This window comes from Cavia porcellus, unplaced genomic scaffold (genome assembly GCF_034190915.1).
Source record: "Cavia porcellus strain 051 isolate PalLab524CR breed Dunkin Hartley unplaced genomic scaffold, mCavPor4.1 scaffold_17, whole genome shotgun sequence".
NCBI classification, from domain to species: Eukaryota; Metazoa; Chordata; class Mammalia; order Rodentia; family Caviidae; genus Cavia; species Cavia porcellus.
In genome coordinates, this window is record NW_026947500.1 from 29,355,661 (window position 1) to 29,377,145 (window position 21,485).

The window sequence follows — 21,485 nt, forward strand, 5'->3', positions numbered from 1 at the left end:
TACAAACTTTGGGACACCCCCACAGACCTAGTATTTCTATGAATCTTTGGATGCCCTTCTTCCTCCCAGAACCTTGGACTGCAGTGGATTAATGTTGCTGGGTTGAAGGGAGTCTCAGTAATCCCTCATCCAAACAAAGGATCTCAGCAAGGCTTCTGTCAGTGTGGGGAGTTTGCCCCTAAAGTAGAGGACTTCAGTGGGTAAACAGGAGCTGTAGTGATGCCCCTTGCAGGTGTAGGACATTGGCAAGCCAGGCAAAAGTGTAGGTGCATCCTTCCTCCAGCCTTCCTCATGTGGGTTGAGGGGTGTGCCAATAAGGCCTCCCCCAAACTGGAGCAAATTGAAAGGGCTTATGAGACACCCAGTGATACAATATGGTCCCAGCCAAGACAAACAGTATACAAAGGGAGATCTGGTGGCCTGAAACAACCTGAAGAAACAGTAACAGCAGGAACTAAGGGTTGACTTACATTCATACTCCTCAGCTAATCAGCCTAGGAAGAATACAGGACTCACCCAAAAGGCCCTACAGAAGGAACTCAGGTGACTGGCTCACCTCTTGATTGTGGTACCCAGCCTTTGGACAATTATGAACCACACAGGAGCACCCTAAGATATGCACTTTTGACAGTTGAAACTAGTCAAATTGAAAGACCAAAAATGAGCTCAATAGGTGACAATGACAAAGCCAAAAAGAAAAATGCAATCTCATATATCTAGTCCATCAGGAGCAAGTACAGGAGACACTGAACTCAAGGACTTTAAAAGTCACACACCTGAACTTTCTGAAAAGATAGCAAGTGAAATAGAGAAACAAATTCAAGGAACTATAGAGGAAATCAGATTAGAAATAATTTCTCCTGTAAAGACAGAAATGACAACATTAATAAAGGAATTGCTCAGCTTAGCTAAAGAAGACATGCATAAAAAAGTACAGGAGCATGGGAAACTGATTGAAACCTGAATGAACAATATAGAAAGCAAGCATAATGCATGAAACAAATTCAAAGATATAGCCAAGAAATAAAAAATTCTATTGAACTCCTGTAAAACTGTTTTTGAGGCTGAGGATAGAATTTCAGACCTTGAGGACAGGATTGCGGCTAGTGATCATAAAAAGATAGAATTTTTAAAAATAACAAGGTGGCATGAAATAACAATTCAGAACTTCAAGTTGATGCCAGGAGAAACAATATAATACTAATAGGTATCATGGGCAATGCAGCAGCCAACGCAAATCACATTGATAAACTATTCTCAGAAGCAATAGCAGAAAATTTCCAAAATATGGGGGAAAATCTGATATGCAGATAAATAAGGAATATAGAACACCAAATAGTCACAACCAACATAAATCTACACCCAGACATTTAATAATTAAGATGCCAGACACACAGCATAAAAACAGAATACTAAAAGCTGTTAGAGGAAATACACAACTCACCTATCAAGGAAAGCCCATTAGAATCATGGTAGACATTTTAGCACAAACATTCAAGTTGAGACAAGCTTGGAGTGAAGTGTATCAAACCCTGAAATAAACAGCTTTCAACCCAGACTGGTGTACCATGCAAAACTTTCTTGGAAATTTAATGGAGAAATAAGATACTTGCATGACAAAGAACAGCTGAGGAAATTCATGTCCACCAAACCAATCCTAGAAAGTATACTGAAAGACATACTAGATAGAGATAAAAATGACTACAATTTTCAGAACAACAAGAGAAAGAATCCACCAGACAGAGAAGCAATTAACAAAGAGGAAAGGCAGAAAACCAATAGCAGGAAAATAACATGACAAAGTTGAGCCGGTACATATCAGTTGTATCCATCAATGTAAAAGGCCTCAATTCACCTATCAAAAGAAATATACTGACAGAATGGATCAAGAAACAGGATCCAACAATACGCTGTATACAAGAAACACATCTGACTCAAAAGGAAACTCATAGGCCTAAAGTCAAAGGATGGAAAATAATATTCCATGCAACAGAAACCCAGAAAAAATAGGGGTAGCTATTCTGTCTGCACACAATGTGGACTTCAACTAAAAAATGAAGAAAAGAGATACAGAAGGTCCTTACACACATGTGAAGGGAATAATTCAAGTTTTTAAACATGTATGCACCAAATACAGGAGCACTCAAATATATAAGATAAATACTAATAGACATAAAAAACCAAATATGCAATAAGATAATTGTAGTAGGGGACTTTAATACCCTGTTCTCACAAAGAAAAAGATCAACTAAACAAAAAGTCAGCAAAGAAATAACAGAACTGAATCAACCCTGTGAGCAAATGGATTTAGTAGAGTATATATATATATATATATATATATAAATTCTGTCCAAATAGAAGGAAAATGTCCTATCAACCACATTAGAATACACAGTCAGCCCAAATGCATATTAGACATTCTCCAAAATAGACTATATTATCCCATACAACATTCTTAAGTAAATGTAAAGGAATTGAAATTATCCCGTGCATATTATCTGAGCATAATGCACTGAAGTTGGAAATTAATAGCAAAAGAAATTGCAAAAACTTCATAAATACAAGGAAATTAATTAACAAACTCCTGAACAATCAGTGAGTTACAGGTGAAATTAAAGACATTAAGCAACACCTAAAATTCAATGAAAACGAAGATACAACATGACAAAATCCGTGAGATGCAATGAAAGCAGTCCTACGAGAAAAATAAATAGCAATAAATTGTCATATCAAGAAAACAGAACAAGCACAAATAAACAACATAATCCTACATCTCAAACTTCTAGAAAAAGAACAGTAAGTAAAACCCAAAGCTCACAGGATGGAGGAAATTATAAACATTGGAGCAGAAATCAATGGAATTGAGATTAAAATAAATACAAAGAATTAATGAATCAAAGAGCTAGTTTTTTAGAGAATAAACAAAATTGATAAACCTCTAGCCAACATTATCAAGAAAAAGAAAGGAAAACTCAAATTAACACATTAAGGACTGAAAAGAGAGAAATTACTACAGATGCCTTGGAAATTTAGCAGATCATGAATACCTACATTGAAAATCTTTACTCACATGGGGTAGAAAGCACAGGGAAAATGGACAGATTTCTAGAAACATATGAACTATCCAAGATGAATCAAGATGATATCACAATTTTTAATAACCCAATATCAGCTATTGCAATTGAAAAGATGATTAAAAATTTAGCAACAAAGAAAAGCCCAGGTCCTGATGGATTTATGGCTGAATTCTAAAAGAAATTTAGAGAAGATTTAATGCCGATACTTTTCAAACTCTTCAATGAAATTAAAAGGGAAATAATCTTTCCTAACTCATTCCTGAGGGCAAGTATTACTCTGATACCAAAACCAAAGACCGAACAGAAAAGGAGAACTATAGCCCAATCTCACTCATGAACAATGATACAAATATTCTCAATAAAATATTGGCAAATAGATTGCAGAATATCATCAAAAATATTATACATCATGATCAAATGGAATTTAGCCCAGAAATGCAGAGATAGTTTAACGTATAAAGAGCAATAAATGTAATACTCCACATCAACATAGTCAAAAACAAAAGTCACATGATCATCTCAATAGAGCCAGGAAAATATTTTGATAAAGGCCAACACTTGTTCAGATGAAAACGCTATAGAAACTCAGAATAGATGCTACCTACCTCAATCTGACAAAGGCCATATATGACAAACCAACAGCCAAATCATACTAAATGGACAAAATCTGAAAGCTTTCACTCTAAAATCAGGAGCATGACAAGGATGTCCACTGTCACCATTCCCATTCAGTATAGTTTGGGAAACATTATCTTTGCTCTTTGTTACGAGAAATTGCCTTTCCACATACCAAAGTAGACTGACGTCTGTCACCATGCAGTAAACTGAAGTCAAAATGGATCAAAATTCTAAATGTTAAACCAGAAACACTAAGTCTACTGGAAGACAAGTTAGGTAGAAGTCTTGGAGACGATAAGGCTATTCATGAACAAAATGCAAACCTCATGGGAAACACTTCAAAGAATCAACAACTGAGATCTCATCTTATTAAAATTTTTTGCACTTCAAAAGAAATTACCAATAAAGTGAGAAGAAAACCCACAGAATGGGAAACAATTCTACCTTGTCCTAAAATTCAGTAAGTTGGGTACAGCTATAATTGGTAATTGCAAGCTAAGAATAACTTACAGAGAAAAAAGCAGGGATGGGAAAGGCAATTTATCATAGTGTTTTTCCTCCCCCGTAACCCTGTGCAAGCCTTCTAATTACTAGCAGAAACAGAAAATCAAGTCTGTCATCCATTCACTGAATATTTACTCTCTACAGTGTATCTTATTTTCCCTCAGTGCAGGGCTCAAACCCAGAGCTTCCAACCTGCTACACAAGCACTCTATTGCTGAGCCACATCCCTGGCCCTACAATGCACCTTTGAAGATTTTATTATATAAGAAAGGCTGTGGCTGGCTGGCCTGTACTTGAGTGCCCCCTCCCAAATAAGGGAATATTCATCGAGGTCCCAAGCAAATGTCCACTGTGATGCTGAGACTCTGTGGCAGAGGCTTGCCTGAGAAAACTGCCTGCGTGGGAAATCATCTTATGTTGCTTGTTACAGAACTCTGAGATTCTGCTTCAATACTTCTGGACTTCCTGGAAATATGTGACTGCCAAGGGTTGGACTAGGTAGGAGTTCTGAGATCACCTCTGAATGTACAGAGGACAGGAAATGCAGAGAGAGTAATCTGAATCACACAACGAGGTGGTACCTAATAATTTGGGGTCAGTGCTTCCATGCTGATGTACAGTCATTTTTGCCCTGGAAAGTCATAGTCTGTTTCCTTAGGCTTGGTCTCAGCTGACAGCCTGGAGCACAGCTCTCTTCCATCCAGCCTGGTTCAATCATGTATTTGGGGAGTCCCTTGGCAAAGGAACACTGATCTGTGGCTTGGCTTCAGAGATGACCCATCACCTCCTCAGCCAGCCCATTTGATATTTTTTAAAGTCAATTGAAGGGACAAAGAAATAGCCTGGCCAGCTGTGTATCTATTAGTCCATGGAGATTGGGACAAGTTTATCCAAAATGGAGATAGTGCTCTTCTTTTCAAAGAGAGCCAAGGAGAGTTGTCTGGCTGGTTCCTCATGCCCATCCTACTTTCTGTCTTTATAGATGGGAGCCCTCTAGAGACTCACTTAAATGTACTCATGCAGGATTTGCTTTCTTGTGACTTATTCCTCTCAGGGTGACCCCCTCTCACTACATCCTTGCTGTGGCCAAGGGGCAGAATTTCCTTCCTTCTTACGGCCTGTATCTTCTTCTCTCCTGTAAGTGGCCCACAGTCCATCCACTCCTCCAGCCATGCACATTGGGGCTGTTTGTGCCTTAGACTTAGGATTAACATTGTTAGTGTAGGAAATACCAAACCAGGCACCGATTCCAATTCTTTGGGGAGCGAAGTGACAGACCATATGGCAATTGTATGAGTATTGGGGGGTAGTCGCCATACCACTTCCACAGGGGCTGTGGTGTCTTACATGGTGCTACAGCAGTGGCATAGCTAGAGTTCCTGCTGCTGGGGTGGTCCTTCAATTTGGCATCCTCTAACCTATCTGAAGATAACAAGCTATTTAAATAGAAAATTAAAGTGGCACATGGAGACAATCTAAGAGCACAGGAAACTGCAGATGGAACGTTCATATTTGATGTACTGGAATCTTCATTGTGTGAAAATGCAGTACACTGATATCATGTAATTTTACTTTTGGCCAATAAGGCCACCCAAAAATGTGCTTCCAGGGTCATATGGTGCCCACCCCTGCTGAGCTATCCCAGCTAGGGCCAGTAAGTAAGACCGCGCTAACAGTTCAGTAGCAGTCTGCATCAGCCCATGGGGAAATCTGGAAGGTCTGCCAAGAGCAGCACAGGAAGGAAGACCCCGCCCAGAGGTGTCACCTTGGAGAACCCACATGATTTACCAGGGGGCTACTCTTTGCTGGCCTAGGTTTTACTCTGCCTTAAAGACACAGCCCTGTGCTGGCTCTTCTACCCAGAAGTTTTTTCTTTTGTTTCCCCAGCAACACTTTGATCTCTTGTCAAAGCCATGGCAAGTGTTGTGCTGCTGCTGCTGCTGCTGCTGCTGCAGCCTCTGGGGGGCCAGGTGAGTACCTTGTAAAAGAAGGGGCTGGGGGGGGCGGTGGCTAATAAGGACTGGGGCTCATTTGCCCTGAAAGGCTCGTGGGACCCCAGAACATCTGATTGTCCAGATTCTGTAGCCACTGCTCTGCCACATGGAACAGTGGCGGGGGAGGGGAGGGGAGGATTGAGGTGCTGCCTGCTGAGGAGTTTAGGGTTTCACAGGAGACGGGCTGTTTCATCATTTCTTAAGTGTCATTAACGTTTATATGTAAATATTTAGAGAAATGTCACGGTAACTATGTCACCTGTAATCTCAGCACTTGGACTGCTTAGGCTGAGGATCGCCCCAAGTCCCAGGGCAATCTGTGCTGCACAGTGAGTTCAAGGCCAGCCTGAACTACATAGCAACACTATCTTCAAAAGAAAAAAAAAAAAAAACTGCCTAAAAAAGGGAAAAAGATACAATTTATGCGTCCAAAAAGCAAGCAGCACCTTGCTAACCCCAGAGGGCAAAGTGTGAAATGTAATTGCCCTGCTGGGCTTCCCTGCCTGGTTTTTATTCACAGTGCTATTTTTGGTGCCTTCTGTACATGTACAGCGCCAGGGTTTCTGCCTAACCCTGCTGGTGCTGCAGGCACGCATCCAGGGTCACAGTTTCTAGCAGGCCTCTTCACCCCTCTATGGCTGCAACTGGAAGTGAAGCCAGTGTCTGTGTAAACAGTGTCTGCTGTGCCTGTGGCCCTCAGCTAATTCAGAATGAGAATTCCTCAGAAGGACCACGAGTTTAGATCCCAGCTCTGCTGCCTTCTTGCAACCAAGGAGGCAGAGAGGTCAGAGGTGGGGGAACCCAGCCTCCTGGAGCAAGCACCCTCAGCATCTTCCTGATTAGGCAGACTTCAGGGAGAGCAAGCTGCTTTCCCCTTCTCTGAATTGCATTCTTTTCTTCTTTATTACAAAAGGGCTTTCAATTTCTAAATTTTCATTTTGAAGTCATTTCCGACTTTTAACACTTAGCAAAAGAGCACCAGTGACTGCACAACCAAGGCACACAGTGGATGGGAGATGCATCTTAAATTGTATGGATTTTTGTTTTACTTTCAGTTTGTATGAATTTAAGAAATTCCATGGTAGTCTAGAAATCAAACCCAAAGGGCTTGTGCATGGGAGGCAAGCATCCTAGCACTCAGCTATGTCCCTCTCTTACCTCAAAAAACAAACCAAAGGAAAACACTCCAGGATGTCAGAGGCCTCAGATAGGGGGAGACAGAGCCTGGATCCCTTTCCTCCTGCCTTGCTGCTGATCCCATTCTCCTGGCAGCCCCTTCCCTGGGGCCCGGATAGCTGGAATTTCTGGTGCAAACTGTCTCCTGGCTGTGAACGTTGTACTGTCACCTTGCTTCCTGCCTTGCCCCGGACTGAGCAGCCTGCCCTGTGTCGCAAACGTGTCCACCACAGCGTGACTACAGTGTTTCAGTCCCAAGTGTCTCTTAGGTCTAGACTTCCTGGCTGGAAATGGAGACCAGAGCCCAGGGACAGCGATGTGACTCACATGTGCATGAAGCTTCCTTAAGGTGTTTTTCTTGGGACAGTGCCTCTCAGCCTTTGCTCTACATTTGCAGGATGTTTTAAACAGCAAAATAGGCAACAAAAAAATCACAAAAAATAGGGAAACACATAACACCCAACAGACTGCAGAAGAAATCTCTAGGCCCTTAAAAGAATTTTTAATTTCAAGAAGTTAGGCAGTTACCCAGGCTTGGCTTGGACTTTAGATCTTCCCACCTCAGCGTCCCTAAAGCACACTCATTTACAAGGAGAGATCCAACAGAGAGGCAGAGGGTCAGCTGGGTGAGCTTCAGTGGAAGTGACTCACATGACTCCATCTTTTTGCCACTCTGTGGCTATTAATAAATGGCCGAAACAGTGGCACTGATTTTGGAGTTATAAATAAATTTCATTAGTGAAGTGGATTCACGAATACATAATTTGACTTTAGAGAAGATCAACTGCTCTGGGGAAACAGTTGTGAAATTATATATATCCAGTCACTTAGCTGCAAAATGCAAAAGGCAAAAATCGACATAATTCAATGGTGAAATCTAAAAATCCATGCATTTATTATTTAATATAGCTGAAAAACCAGAACATCAACCAGAAAAGAAAAATCAGTAAGAATGCTAAGTATTAGGGCTGGTACAGTGGTGCACACCTGTAACCCCAGGCACTTGGAAACTGAAGCAAAAATATCATAAGCTCAAGGCCAGTCTGGGCAACTTAGTGAGACCTTGTCTCAAAACGAAAAAAAAAAAAAAATACAGAGGTGAGAGTGTTGCTGAGTGGTAGAGTCCATGCCAAGCCTGTACAGGGCCCTGGGTTCCACCTTTAGTAATACAACAAGGTTTCGTGTGAGTATGCCTACACATAACCATGTAAATGCTATGCACACAGAGGCACCTACTGAAACCTGCAGATCCTAGTTCCCATTCACAGATGATGTATCTTGTTCCCCCTCCTTCTTTCCCTTCATCGTCATCCTCTTTCTCTCCTCATCTTACTCCTCCTCCTTTTTATAAAATCCTCTTGTTTTCTCTCCCTCCCTTACATTGTTTCTTTCCTTCCTTCCCTCCTTTCTTCCTTCTTTTTGTGTTACTGGAAAGTGAACCCAGGCTTTCACACTGAGCTACATCCTGTGGTATGTTTTCATTTTGCAAAAGGCTCTGACTCAGTTGCCTAGGCTAAGTTAGAACTTCACCTCTTCCTATTTAAGTCTGGCAGAGTACTGGGGTACACACCTGCATCACCACTGCAGCTTAAATAATCCACTTTCTTGACACAGTGTATGTGCAGTAATGGAAAAATAACATACTGAAATAAAAAAATGTTCACTGAAGTCTGAAGGCTCACAACATGTCAGGTATAGTTCTGGGCATGCAGATCAAAATAACCACAGCAAAGAAAAGTCCCCAGCAGAAACACAGGTATTTGGAAACTAAGAAACGTGTTCTCCAAGGTCGTATCCGCTCCTATTGCACATTAGACTGCAAGGAGGTGTGTGAGAAAAAGCTACAGTGAGGGCTTCTCCAGGGAGGGCCACCCCAGGGACCACCCCAGGACCAAGTTGGGCTGGAGGCAACCCAGTTCTTCTGTGTCCAGACACAACTCTGTGTGTTTCTGTGGGGGAGAGGTGAGTCCTACATGCAATGTGGGCATCTCCTGATACCACCCATCTCTCTGATACAAGGTGACTGTGGTAAGCAGTGTGACCTCCTGTAAACCACAGAAGTGTTGCACTGATAATCTCTGCCACCCTTGCTGCCCAGCTGGTGAGTCCGCAGCTTTATCTAGCTTCCAGGGGCTGGCCTTTCCACCTGGAGAAGGGAAACCTGGGGCTTCTCACTAGGGCAGAGCTGGAAATCCCTGGGAGCACACGGTGTGACAGCCCCCATGGCTCACCCTCAAATCCCATTTGGAAGAGGTTTCCCTGTACGCACAGTGAAGGAGGCCCCATGTGAATAGTGACAGGACCATGTTTTGCAGGGCTGGAGAACAAAGGTTAGTTAGGAATCTACTTGCACATGTCGGGGTGTCAGTCACAAGTGAGGGTGCTGCTGGGCGTCAGGTCATGAGGGCACAATGCATGCTGTGGTGGCAGCCAGGAGTATGGGGCAAGAGTCATGGCTACCATGTGTCTTAGGGATGGGATGGCCATTAGCTTTGCCCCCAGGAATCCCCCTGGGCTCCACTTCACCTCTCTTCCTCTCACTCAGGCTGCCACATCAGCAAACGCTACTGGGAAAACCAAGGCCCTGTAGAGTGTGTGCCATGTGAGCCTGGAACCTTCAGGGACAACCCCAGCATGATAGAGTCCTGCTTCTCTGCTCCCAGTGTTCACGTGGTAAGTATGTGACTGAGGGTAGGCAGGGACAGTGGTGCCACCTCTCTCTCTCTCTCCCTCTCCGTCTCCGTCTCTGTCTCTCTCTCTCTCTCTGCCTTTCTCTCTCTCTCTGCCTTTCTCTCTCTCTCTTTGTTTCTTTCTTTTATTTTCTTCCTTTTGTGCTGGAAATTAAACTATGTTTCTAGAAAACACTACAAAAGCATGCAACCACTCAACCTCTAAGCTCCTGTCCAAGGCCTCCACTAACTCTTGCTTTCTGTCAGTCTTTTTAAAAAGGGTTTCACTATGCAGTTAAGGCTGGCCTTGAACTAGCTTGGTAGCCAAGGCTGGCCTTGAACTCACAATGATCTTACTCCTGGGCCTACTGAATACTGGGATTACAGGCTTGCTTCAGCACACCAGGCCCTTCACTGATTTTTAAAATATCACCTCAGCCCCCAGCCCAACCCAATCACAGATCAAAGCAAAGGAAATTTTGGGCCTGTGTACAGAGAATTTTAGCTGGCATGGTGTCTTAGTTACATTCTTGTTGCTGGGACAAAAAACGTAATACCAGCAATTTAGGACGGAAGTTTGAAGAGGCATCAGTCCATGCTCAGCTGGCTCCCAGGCAAGCTGACAGGCATGGGAGAAGGGTTTTTGGCTTTCCTCTCTCCCTTTCTATTCCATCCAAGCTCTCAGCCTATTGGTTGGTGCCAGCCACACCCAGGATGGGGCTTTCCTGTTCACTAATCACCCAAGCTATGTTCAACCAATGAATGGGCTAATTCACTTATCACATCCATAATCCAGTATCAGGCACCCATGATGCAGCTACTTCCCAAAGTTCCACCTATAAGCTCATGAGCCTTGGGGAAACATCTAGCTATAAACCATAACACATGGTGTCCCTCACAAAAGGTCGGGTGGCAGAAGGCACAGGGGTGAGGTTTTTCTTTAGTGTGAGGACACAGATATATGACTAGAGCATCAATCTATAAATTGCTAACATTTCTAAGGCCATTTATCAAAAGCTAGGTACAAGATTGACATGTAAGAACTGGGGATTTATGTCAGTGGAATAAAAGCTTCCCTGGCAAGTACAAGGTCGTGAGTTTGACCCCTGATAACAAAACAAAACAAAAGACCCCACAAGATTCATATGCAAATATTCATCTAAGTTACCAAATGTCAACAAAGAATTGTTTTCATAAAAATGTAATGTTTAAAAGACATTTGTATGAGCCAAGTGAGAAGCCTTCCATAGTGAGGCTGTGGAACAAATCCAGCAGGGGATGTGTAAGATGCACGCACACCATTCATGTCCCTCTGTGTCTGCATAGAACTGCAGGGGTATTACAGGGAGAAAGAAACTCATAGAGCTGTTGGTTGTTTTGTCTGGAACGATTGTTAGAACCAGTGCATCCCTAGTGAAGTTCCCGATGGGGATTTTCTTGAAAGGAGAAGCTGACAGATGTCACAGTGCTCCTGACAACCACAGTCCAGCCAGCACTAGGCCTACGCCGATGTCATGGCTCTGTGTGGTGGGACAATGAGGATGGGCAGAGGTCCATGCAGGGCTGGGATGGTGGCACCAGTCATCAGCAGAGACCCAAAAAGAGGCCAGCACAGAGGTGGAGCCACGGTGTGGGACCTGTGGTCTCCAAGTGAATCCCAAATGGATCCCTCACTGTGCACCTTGGAAAGTGCCCGCTCCTCCTGGGACTCTGGCTGTATCCATCCTCTCCCTGACACACGCAGCATCACTGCCTGGAGAACCACACAGGACAAGCAAAACAAACAGGGAAACAGGATCTTTGGATTTAAGCCAGCTGTCAACTTTTATGTGGGTTATAAAAGTCAGTATTACTACATAAGATTCATGAAAACCACTACATCAGAATTACACGCTTCTGTTCATCAAAAGGCATACAAGCTTAAGTATTAAGCACAGAGTAGAACATATTTGTGGTACATAGGACACACACAGCATCCAGGATGCGGTAAACATGCCTGCACATAATCAGACAAATGCAGGCAGGCCTGGGACTCAGGGATAAAACACTTACCCAGCAGGAGCAAGGTCATGGATTTAATTCCAGCACCACAAGGAACAAATGAACCAACAAACAAAAGCACACTGGCAGTGTACTCTTCTGTTAGGGGTGAAGGGAATCTTGCTGGCCTCTGCACAGATGACACCCATCAGAGGGAAGGGCCCTGGTTACCTTTTCCTGGTCACTGTGTTAGAAGAGAAGGTGAGGGCAGACTCCATGCCCAGGATCAAGAGCATATGGAGGGGTCCCAGTGTGTTGTGACCAGTGTAGAAGGGGACAGTGTCCCACCCTGGTGACTCACCTTTGGCCTTCTAATAGATCAGGAGGTGGTCTCCTTCTGTCCTCGGCTGCTGACCAGCAGTGTCGGTGTAGCAAGGGCTACTACTGTGACACAGAAAACTGTGTGGAGCACTGCTTCCCATGCAGCAGGTGCCAAAGTAGACCCTGGGCGGGGGAGGGTCTGGCATCTTCCTCTCACTGCTGCTTTGTATTGGGTCACTTCTACGGATGCCCAGCATTGTTTTCTGTCTGTACAGTAACACTAAGGGGTACCACCCGCCATGTGGAAGAGTAATGTAACCAATAACTTGGATGTTTTCTTGTGGCCTCATTCTCATTGGTGATAGGCTGCCCACACTGTGAACAAATGCCTGAGAAAACCTCCTTGAGACAGGACAGGTTTATTTTGGTTCATATATTGAGACGTTTCAGTCCATGGTTAGCTGGATCCACTGTTTCTGGGTCAGAAACATCATGGTGAAGGGGTGGAGTAGAAGAAGGCAACCAGCAAGCAGAGAGGCCAAGAGCTTGACAGGAAAAGACCAGGGACCAGACAGAGCCCCCAGAGACATGTCCCATGAATTGGCCCAACCTCCTGTTCTCACAACCTCCCAGTGATTCTATCAAATTATGATCTCACCAACGGATTAATCCACTGCCAGTGTGAGACCCTTCATGAAGCAATCAGAAACAGTTCCTGTTTCCCTTCAATCCTAGACCACCAATCAGGTTGTAAGGGTTCATAGAAGAGGAAAATCAGTTAACTTGGTCCATCAGTAAGAATCATAGCCATACCATCTTTGAGGCTGGGCAGAGTGTGGACCCTAAGGAGGTCCTTCATGTCTCTGACCACATAAGCTGTCTCCAGGAGTGGGTGGGGCATGTAATAGGACTCTTATGGATGAACCTAGAGATGGCCCCAGAGACAGGGTGATCTCAGAGAAAGAGATGGACTCCAAGCAGGAAGAAGTGGATGCTATCTCTCTCTAGCTGTCCCAAGGGGATCCCAGTTGTGCAGGAATGCAATGCCATGGCCAACACAGTCTGCAGTGAGGCTGATCCAGGTAAGAGAGTCTGGTTTTCTTTTTAAAGTCTGACTATACTTTTATTTAAGTGGGATTCATTTGATATAAACTTAATCATATTATATTTCTACATGTTTTATGAATGCATGTTGCTTACAAAGATCAGTGGGTTTCACTGTGGCAGACTTTGACCATTTTCACCCCATGGCCCTCTTTGCCCACATCCCCTGTATCATTTTAATTTGTTGAGTCAGTGTCACCAAATACCACCCCTTCCTCCTAGCTCTGAAAGAGACCTGTCTTCCCAGAGGGAGCTCCATCTCCAGTAGACAGTGATGCTGCAGCCCCAGCCCCTGCCACCTCTCACCAGCTTTCTACATCGCTGGATGTGCTGTTCTGGGCATTTCTCATAAAAGGCCTTAGACCACACGAGGCCTTTTGTGGCTTGCATCACTAAGATTCATCCAAGAGAGGCACTAGTGTGAGTCAGTACTTCATTCTTTTTTTATCGCTGAATAATCAAAACACACCTAAACAGACAGACAGACAAACACACACATTTTATTTTCATTCATCTCCTACTGAAATTTTAATTAATTCTCTGCAATAATTAGCCCTTTGAGGCCAGACCATTCAATAGGGAAAGGACAGTCTTTTCAACAAATTACTCTGAGGAAACTGGATACCCACACATAAAAGAATAAATTTGGACTCTTAACTCATGAGATCCAAAAATGTATTTCAAGATGGATGAAAGACCTGAAAGAAGCCCCAAACCAGAAAACTCTTAAAACTTGGGAAAATACCTTCATGACATTGGTTTTAGTACTGACTTCTGATATGACAGCAAAAGCACAGACCAGGAAGGAAAAACAGGCAAAGGAAATTACAGTCATTTCAAGGGCTTTTGGGCTCAGACACTTGCACTACAGTGGGAAATGCATAGAGGAAATTTTTCAATATATTAATCTGATAAAGAATCCATACCCAAATGTGTAAAGCAGAACAAAACATCAACACCAAAAAAACCCCCAAAAAAACAAAAAAAAAAAACAAAAAACAAACCCAACCAAACAAAAGAACTCTCACAATTCAATAAGAAAAATATAAAACAAATATCCAATGTTAAAAGTGTGGACAGGTCTTTCATCAGCTTTCCCACAATACCACCAATGCAGGGGAACAAAGATGGCGGATAGATAACAGCTGACTACAGAGGCTCCCTGAGATAATCAATTTAGAATTCAACATAATACAGCATGGGGAGCCCTGAACAGAGGGAGCTGAATTCTCTCATCCCAAAATAAACTAAGGTGAGAAGAACCAATCAAACATACAGTCCCAGTGCTATTATTGGAACAGCTAAAAGTTCAGTGCTAAAAGCTAAAAGTCAGCCGGCGACTTGCTGAGCCATCCGAGGTCCCGCGGCTTCCACTCACTGGAGGCACAGTCATACTGAGATCAGGAGTCGGCCAGCCAAATGGAGAGCTGAGCTGGTGGGGAGCCTGCATCAACCTGTGGTGAGTGATGGGAGTGGAGCCATTCACAGAAAGGGGGGCTCCAGTGGACAACATTCTAGGACCAGGCAGGACTGGCAAGTACAAGGGGCAGCAGTGACTTTAGTCATTTGTTCCCTTCCTGAACAGGATTGGTTGAATGAGCTAGACCTGGGTCATGCGACCTGGCTGAGACCAAATAGGTTATCCAAAATCAATTCCCTATGGCAGCGGCTCACACTAATGCAGTGAAGCCTCGGACGTTTGACTGACCTGGAGGGGAGGTGGCCACACAGTAATACAGTGCAGGCCACAGCAGCTTGACTGATCTGGAGGGGAGAGGCCAGCATAAGCTGCCCCTGTTTGCAACTCGCTAGCACACTTCAGTGATAAGAGTCATCTAGCCAGTGTGCTTCAGAAGCATTATAACCAACAAAGAAAGAAAATGGGGCCTCCTGGAAGAAACAAAAATGATGGGAAGAGGAAGTAAGAACAAAAAGTCCCCAGGTCCCAATCCTGAGAACATTGAGCCAGGACACATAAGTACAAAGGAGAATGAGAAGAGCAAACATGCCATATCAGACATGGCACCATTGGACATAAAGAGATATCTTTGGGACATCTTACATGAGTTCAAAAGTGAAATATTTAGCCAACTAAAGCAAGATATAAGAAGATTGATAAAAGAGATGCTAAGCACCCCTCAAGCAGACACAGATGGAAGAAGGGAGGAAGTCAAACAAAAGAGAGAACCATTTGATGAAGAATATAAAGAAAATATGGAATACATGAAGCAGATTCAAAGAGATTACCAGGAAATTAAAAACTCTATGAAAACATGGAAAATCTGCTTGAAAGCAACAGGATAGACTATCCAAACTGGAGGACAGTTTTGCAATGTGAGATTATGAAAGGGAAAAATTTTTAAAACTAACAAGGAAACAAGCAGTGATACAAAGGCTAGAAAATGACAAGAAGATCTATAACTTGAGAATAAAGAATGTGAATGAAGAAGCAGGGATACAAACAAAGTAACTACAAAGGCTATTCAGAGAAATAATTAAGGAAAACTTCCCAAACCTAGGAAAAGGAAATGATATTCTGATATATGAGGCATACAGAACTCCAGCCACCTACAACCAAAGCAGAGCTACACCTAGGCATATAATAATCAAGATCCTAGAAATTCAATATAAGAACAGAATATTAAAAGCTATTATAAACAAGAAACAGATAACCTATAAAGGAAGGCCCATCAGAATAATGGGAGACTTCTTGACACAAACCATCAAGTCAAGAAGAGCCTGGAGTGAAATTTCTAAGCCCTGAAAGAAAATAACCTCCAACCCAGATTGATACACCCTGCTAAACTGTCTCTACAAATTAGTGGAGAAACAAGATGCTTCCAAGACAAAGACAAACTTGGGAAATTCACAACCACCAATCCAACTCTACAGAGAATACTTCAGGGCATTCTAGAGAGGGAAAAATACTAGGATTCCAGGAACAGTGGCAGAGAGGCCTCAATGAATGGAGCAGAAAACAGAATGAAGAAGACAAGTAGACAACTGATGGCAAAAAAAGAGCATAACAGAAATGAGGCAGAGAAGGTTGGTTATAATCTCTAATATAGATGGCCTTGATACACTAAATTAAAAAAAAGAACCACACATAGAGTAGATCAGGAGGTAGGGCCCACTGAGATGCTATTTTTAGGGAATAAAATTAACATGAAAAAGAATACATGGACTGAAAATCAAATAGGAGAAAACAATGCTCTATGTGAGAGAGAACCAGAGAGTAATAGGGGCCACTAGACCAGTATTTGTGGATAGGTTGGAAAGACAGGCTTTAATAGGTAAAGAAATACAATTAGAGATCAAGTCCAAGAGAGGGAAGGTTCAGAACCACTTAGGTAAACAGCATGTTGCCCCCCTCCCAATTTAAAACCAAGAGTCTTGTTCAGACCCAAAAATGCACAGTGAATCCTAGGGAAGCAAAAGGGGAGGGAGAGTCTAAAAAAGATTGTAGAAGACATTGTTAATAGTGTATCAGGATTTAAAACTCCATTACTCGCACCACTCTGCCTAGATAGATTTTATTCTGTCCCAGTTTGTCTACTTGCATTTGATTTGAGGGCATAGACAGCTATCCCAAAAACATCAGTATATAGCACAGTAATTATCTTTAATTTCCTACTGTCTTAATCTGGAGCCCTTATATAGCTTATACTGTTTTATCATGACTGATCTTAGTTAAATCTAGTGTGTTTGACTGCTGTTTGGTATCGACAGATTTTATTCAAAACTGATATGATTGATAGTATGAAGTCTGAGAGTATAAGCAACTACATTGAAGATGACAAAGGTTCTCTGGGCCTTTTCCCTGGGGCTGTCATGTCTAATATTTCAGAAAGTGGCAAAGCTGCTTTGTTTTTATCACAGGACTGCTAAGGGAAAATGCCAGTTCCTGCCCTTACTGAGACATGTTTCCTTTTTGCCACTTTTTAGAGAGCTCCAACTGGCTATCTCCATCACCACTCGTAGTTATTACTCCAATATTTGTCGTGATACTGTGTTATGGAAACAAATGTGCACCCTGGAAATGTCCCATGTCTAACAGCACAGCAATAATGGATCCCATCCTGGGTTCAGGTAGGTCTAATGGGGCCTGATGCTCAAAGGGGCTGGCTCCTTCCTCCCAGGCATATGGGCATGTGTGCACTTAGGAAAACGTCTTCCTTTGTTAGGGTAAAAACTGAAGGGAACAAAGGGTACAAAGCTACAGGGACCACAGTGCTCAGCATCTGAAGCTGAGGTACTGCCCGCTTGTCTCCAAAGATACAGGTCTATTAGAGTCAGTGTCAGAGGCAGACCTAGATTGCCATAGGTTACATCTGGCCAGGTTTCATGGGAGAACACGTTGGCAGAGGCTCTGGATGACCCCTGGGTGCTGTGGGTCCACAAGCCTCTTGGAAGCTTCCAGAAATCCTGAGAAGATAACTGAAAGACAGAGGGGTGTTCAGGTCACCCCAGCAAATTCTTTGAGGGTTGTCCTTATATTATGCCTGAATCTGAGCAGGATGCCATGGACCCAGGCCAGAGGATCTCAGGGTACAAGGAGCAGCACCCACTAACCAGAAGCTTCTCTCTTGTCTTTGCAGGAAATGCTAATGGTGAGTGCAGGCCTGCAGCTGGATGGGGCTGTGAATCTGTGAGAGGACATAGGGCACAGGAAAGGCACAGGGGATTATCCCCTCCGGGAACAGGCCTGCCTGTGGCCTGTAAGTGAGGTCAGGGTGGCAGGAGCCATCCTAGGGAGATGCCTCAGGGTTGCATATCTAAGTATTAGGCACTTAATTGTCCTCAGGGCCCGATGGCAGCCAAAGATCCTGAGCTAGAAGGAGACTTAGCTCTTCAAAGCTTTGTTTGGGTAAACTGAGACACCAAAAAGCTGAGGATATGTACATGGTGAGCTGGGTTTTAATCCATATAGGAAGCTGGATATATATCACCTTATTTGTATAAGAATACTCATCTGGTCTGTCTCACTGAAGGAATATTTATACTTTCCGTTGTGGCCTCCTTTTATATACTGGCTCTAGATACTGTGTGGGGAGGGAGAGTTCACCAGTCACTGGGTCAAGATCCCAGCCACCTGGAATGGTAGAAATCCATCACATTATGCATAGAGTTCTACAGCCACACAAAATAATCTTGTATGACATTGCTATGCTATTTAAATTAATGATGGCACACTCAGGTTTTCATTTATCACATGAACCCCCACCTGGCATCTCAGCGTGTGTCTCCATTGATGTCAGTATCTTCTGTGCCCTTTGTGGGATCAGCTTGGTGTACTTTTGCATGATTTTCTAGAAGTGATATCAGCAATCTTACTCTTCTTTGATGGTAATTTGCATGTTTTCCTCTGCTGCCACATGAGAAAGGTAACAGGTCCTCCGGGAGAAGTCACACCAGACTTCTCTTTAGGCATTCTCTCTTTTTTAAAATTTTGTCATTTATTGGTGCATATAAGGGATTCAGAATATGAGTTTGTCTTTGGTGTACTGGGTTTGCATATACCATACTCTGATCATTTTCATCCCCCTCAACTCCCTCTCCTTTCCTTCACCTGCTCCCTCTGCGGCTTTCCTTAACACTAATCGTGCACTTCCCAGTTTTCTGTCAAGACCTTTTCTAAAATCCTCGCCTCTGTTCTAGCACTGGGTGCACAAACTCCTGGTGGATAGTGTGTGTATGGGGTGTGCGCTGGTTTCTCTCTTTCAGTCTCTATGCTCTTTATTTTCCTTTCTGGTTTTGTCCTGGATAAAACTTGTAACAGTGCTTTGGGGCTCTGCCTGCTGTTAGTGTCTGTGCATGGTGGTGGTTTTCCTTGTGTCTCTTACCCACGAGTTCCCATCAGTCAGGCTGAGGCTTCTTGAGGGGGAATTAAGATCACAGGTAAAACTGGCTCAGCAGTGTGTGACTGCTGTGGTCTGCGACCCCAGCTGTGGTGGCTTAAAGAGCACAAATGTATTCTCTTCCCGGTGGAGCTCTCAGAGGCTGAGAGTTCTGTCATTGAGGTAGGCGATGAGCTCAGCAGTGCCCCAGCAAGCACTTCTCACAATCTCCTGGTGAAGAGGGAAGCTGATTGTTACCTCAGAGTTTTGAGGGTTCCAGCCCAGGTGATCCATCTCCATACGTGGTGACGCCAGACACCATGCTAGAAGCATGTGGCACAGGCTGCCCAGGAAGCAGAAGAGAAGATGAGAGGACTAAGTCCCAGGATCCCCTTCTAGAATGCACACCTAGGGACTGAAGGCCTCTCAGCAGGCGCCACCTCTCAGAGCTTCCAGTATCTCCTGGAGTGCCAGGCCAAGAATCAAGAGTTTAACTCAAGCACCATGGATACCAACCATAACATCTGCCCTCATGGGTACCCTGGATAAGACATAAAGGGCAATGTAGGGTGGGAGTCCTGTCTTGTGGCTTGTCCCCTCCTTGCTGCCTTAGCCTGCCCTGCTTTGTCATGGAGTTTGCTGCCACACCCACTGAGACATCCAGGGTCAGGCTCTGAACTAGCGTTGCAGAAAACAGACCAAACATGGGATGCAACAGTACCAAGGAGCTTAAGGAGTCAGTTTATTACTCAGGGGGGCTTCTGAGCAGGGTCTCTTCTGAAGAACCAGAGCCCTGCCCAGCACGGCCTCAGGGATTTTAAAGGGAAAGTAAGTAGTGGGGGGCACAAGGCAAATTCAGTGCATATGGTTGAAGACTTGGGTGACAGAGAGAGAAATGTTCTGTTATGTTGTAAATTACATCACAAAGCTGTTAGCGCCAGTTATACAAAAGCAGTGAAGAGGGGTTTATCAGAGGACCATTTGAAGTTCCATTACTTTTAGACAGGGTTGCACAAGAAAGGAATGTTGTGTTTGCAGGTGTCTTTGGATGCATCTTGCAGACCGATCTAAGCTTTAAAAATGAGTGAGTTTTGTGTTATTGTATTTTGCAGTTAAGAATTTAAAAATAAAAATTCTATAATATTTGTCAGTTTTTTCCATGTGTGCATGTGTGAGCCTAAGATTTGCAAGGCCCTTTGCTCCACCCCCTGCACCCCATTTGCCCCTTGCTACCTTGTGAACAACTAGGGCCTTACCTGTCACATGGTGCCTGGCCAAATTTTGGGATTTAAGGATGGGGAGGGTCTGGGCTTACTCTTGTGTAACAACCCTCGTATAATAGTATAATATTATACTATTAACTATATATATTAACTACTGGTGGTCCCACAAAAACCACATCAGTTCCTTAAAAGACCAGCGCCTCCATGAACTAATTACTGCCCTCTAGGCCATGCTTCTTTTTTTGTTTATTTGGTTTTTAATTGTTCATTTTATTGGCACATGTTTATAGCACACAATGATAACATTCCTTGTGAGCAGTGGCTGCAAGCACATAACACATCTGGACTTTTTTTATTGGCATCTCTGTTCCCTCTCTCAGCCCTTCATCTGCTTCTCTTATGCTTTTACACAGTATTTAGTTTGAGTGTCTTATTTATTACACCTAACATTTGTGTCCCGGTGCATCCATTTTCTCACAATGACTCACATTAATGCTTCTTTATGCCAGAGTGGTGCTCCATTGTGTACACATGTGGATAAGCAGCACATTTTCCTCACCCATTCATCTGCTGAGGGATATATGGGCCCCTTCCAAGACGTAGCTGTTTTGAGTTGTGCTGTTAGAAACATGAATATGCATGTACCACTATAATATGACATTCTTAACTTTCAGGAAGAGACCTTCACAGGGCAGATCTACGTTGAATGGAATTCCTAATATCAATGTTTTGATAAATCTCCATGCTGATTTCCATAGTAATACTAATGTACATCCCCACAACAACATAGAAGGCTTCCTTTCCCCCATCAGCCTCCTCAGCGTTTGCTGTGATTTGAACACAGGGCACTTGTCTTAGCTGCATCCTCTGCCTTTCTTTCTCCTTTATTTAGATGTGGTTATGTTGCCCACACCAGGCTTGAACATGCAGCCTTCCTATCTCAGCCCACCAGAATAATGGGAATTACAGGCCAGCTCCCCCA

At 43.5% G+C, this 21,485-nt stretch overlaps 1 long non-coding RNA gene across 1 annotated transcript; it reads left to right on the forward strand.

The window, feature by feature from the left end:
- The first annotated feature begins 17,109 nt into the window (after window positions 1–17,109).
- On the forward strand, window positions 17,110–19,974 carry LOC134470917 (uncharacterized). The gene is made up of 2 exons (XR_010040172.1): window positions 17,110–17,532; window positions 18,042–19,974. It is a non-coding gene; the product is annotated as an uncharacterized LOC134470917 (long non-coding RNA).
- Window positions 19,975–21,485: the final 1,511 nt, after the last annotated feature.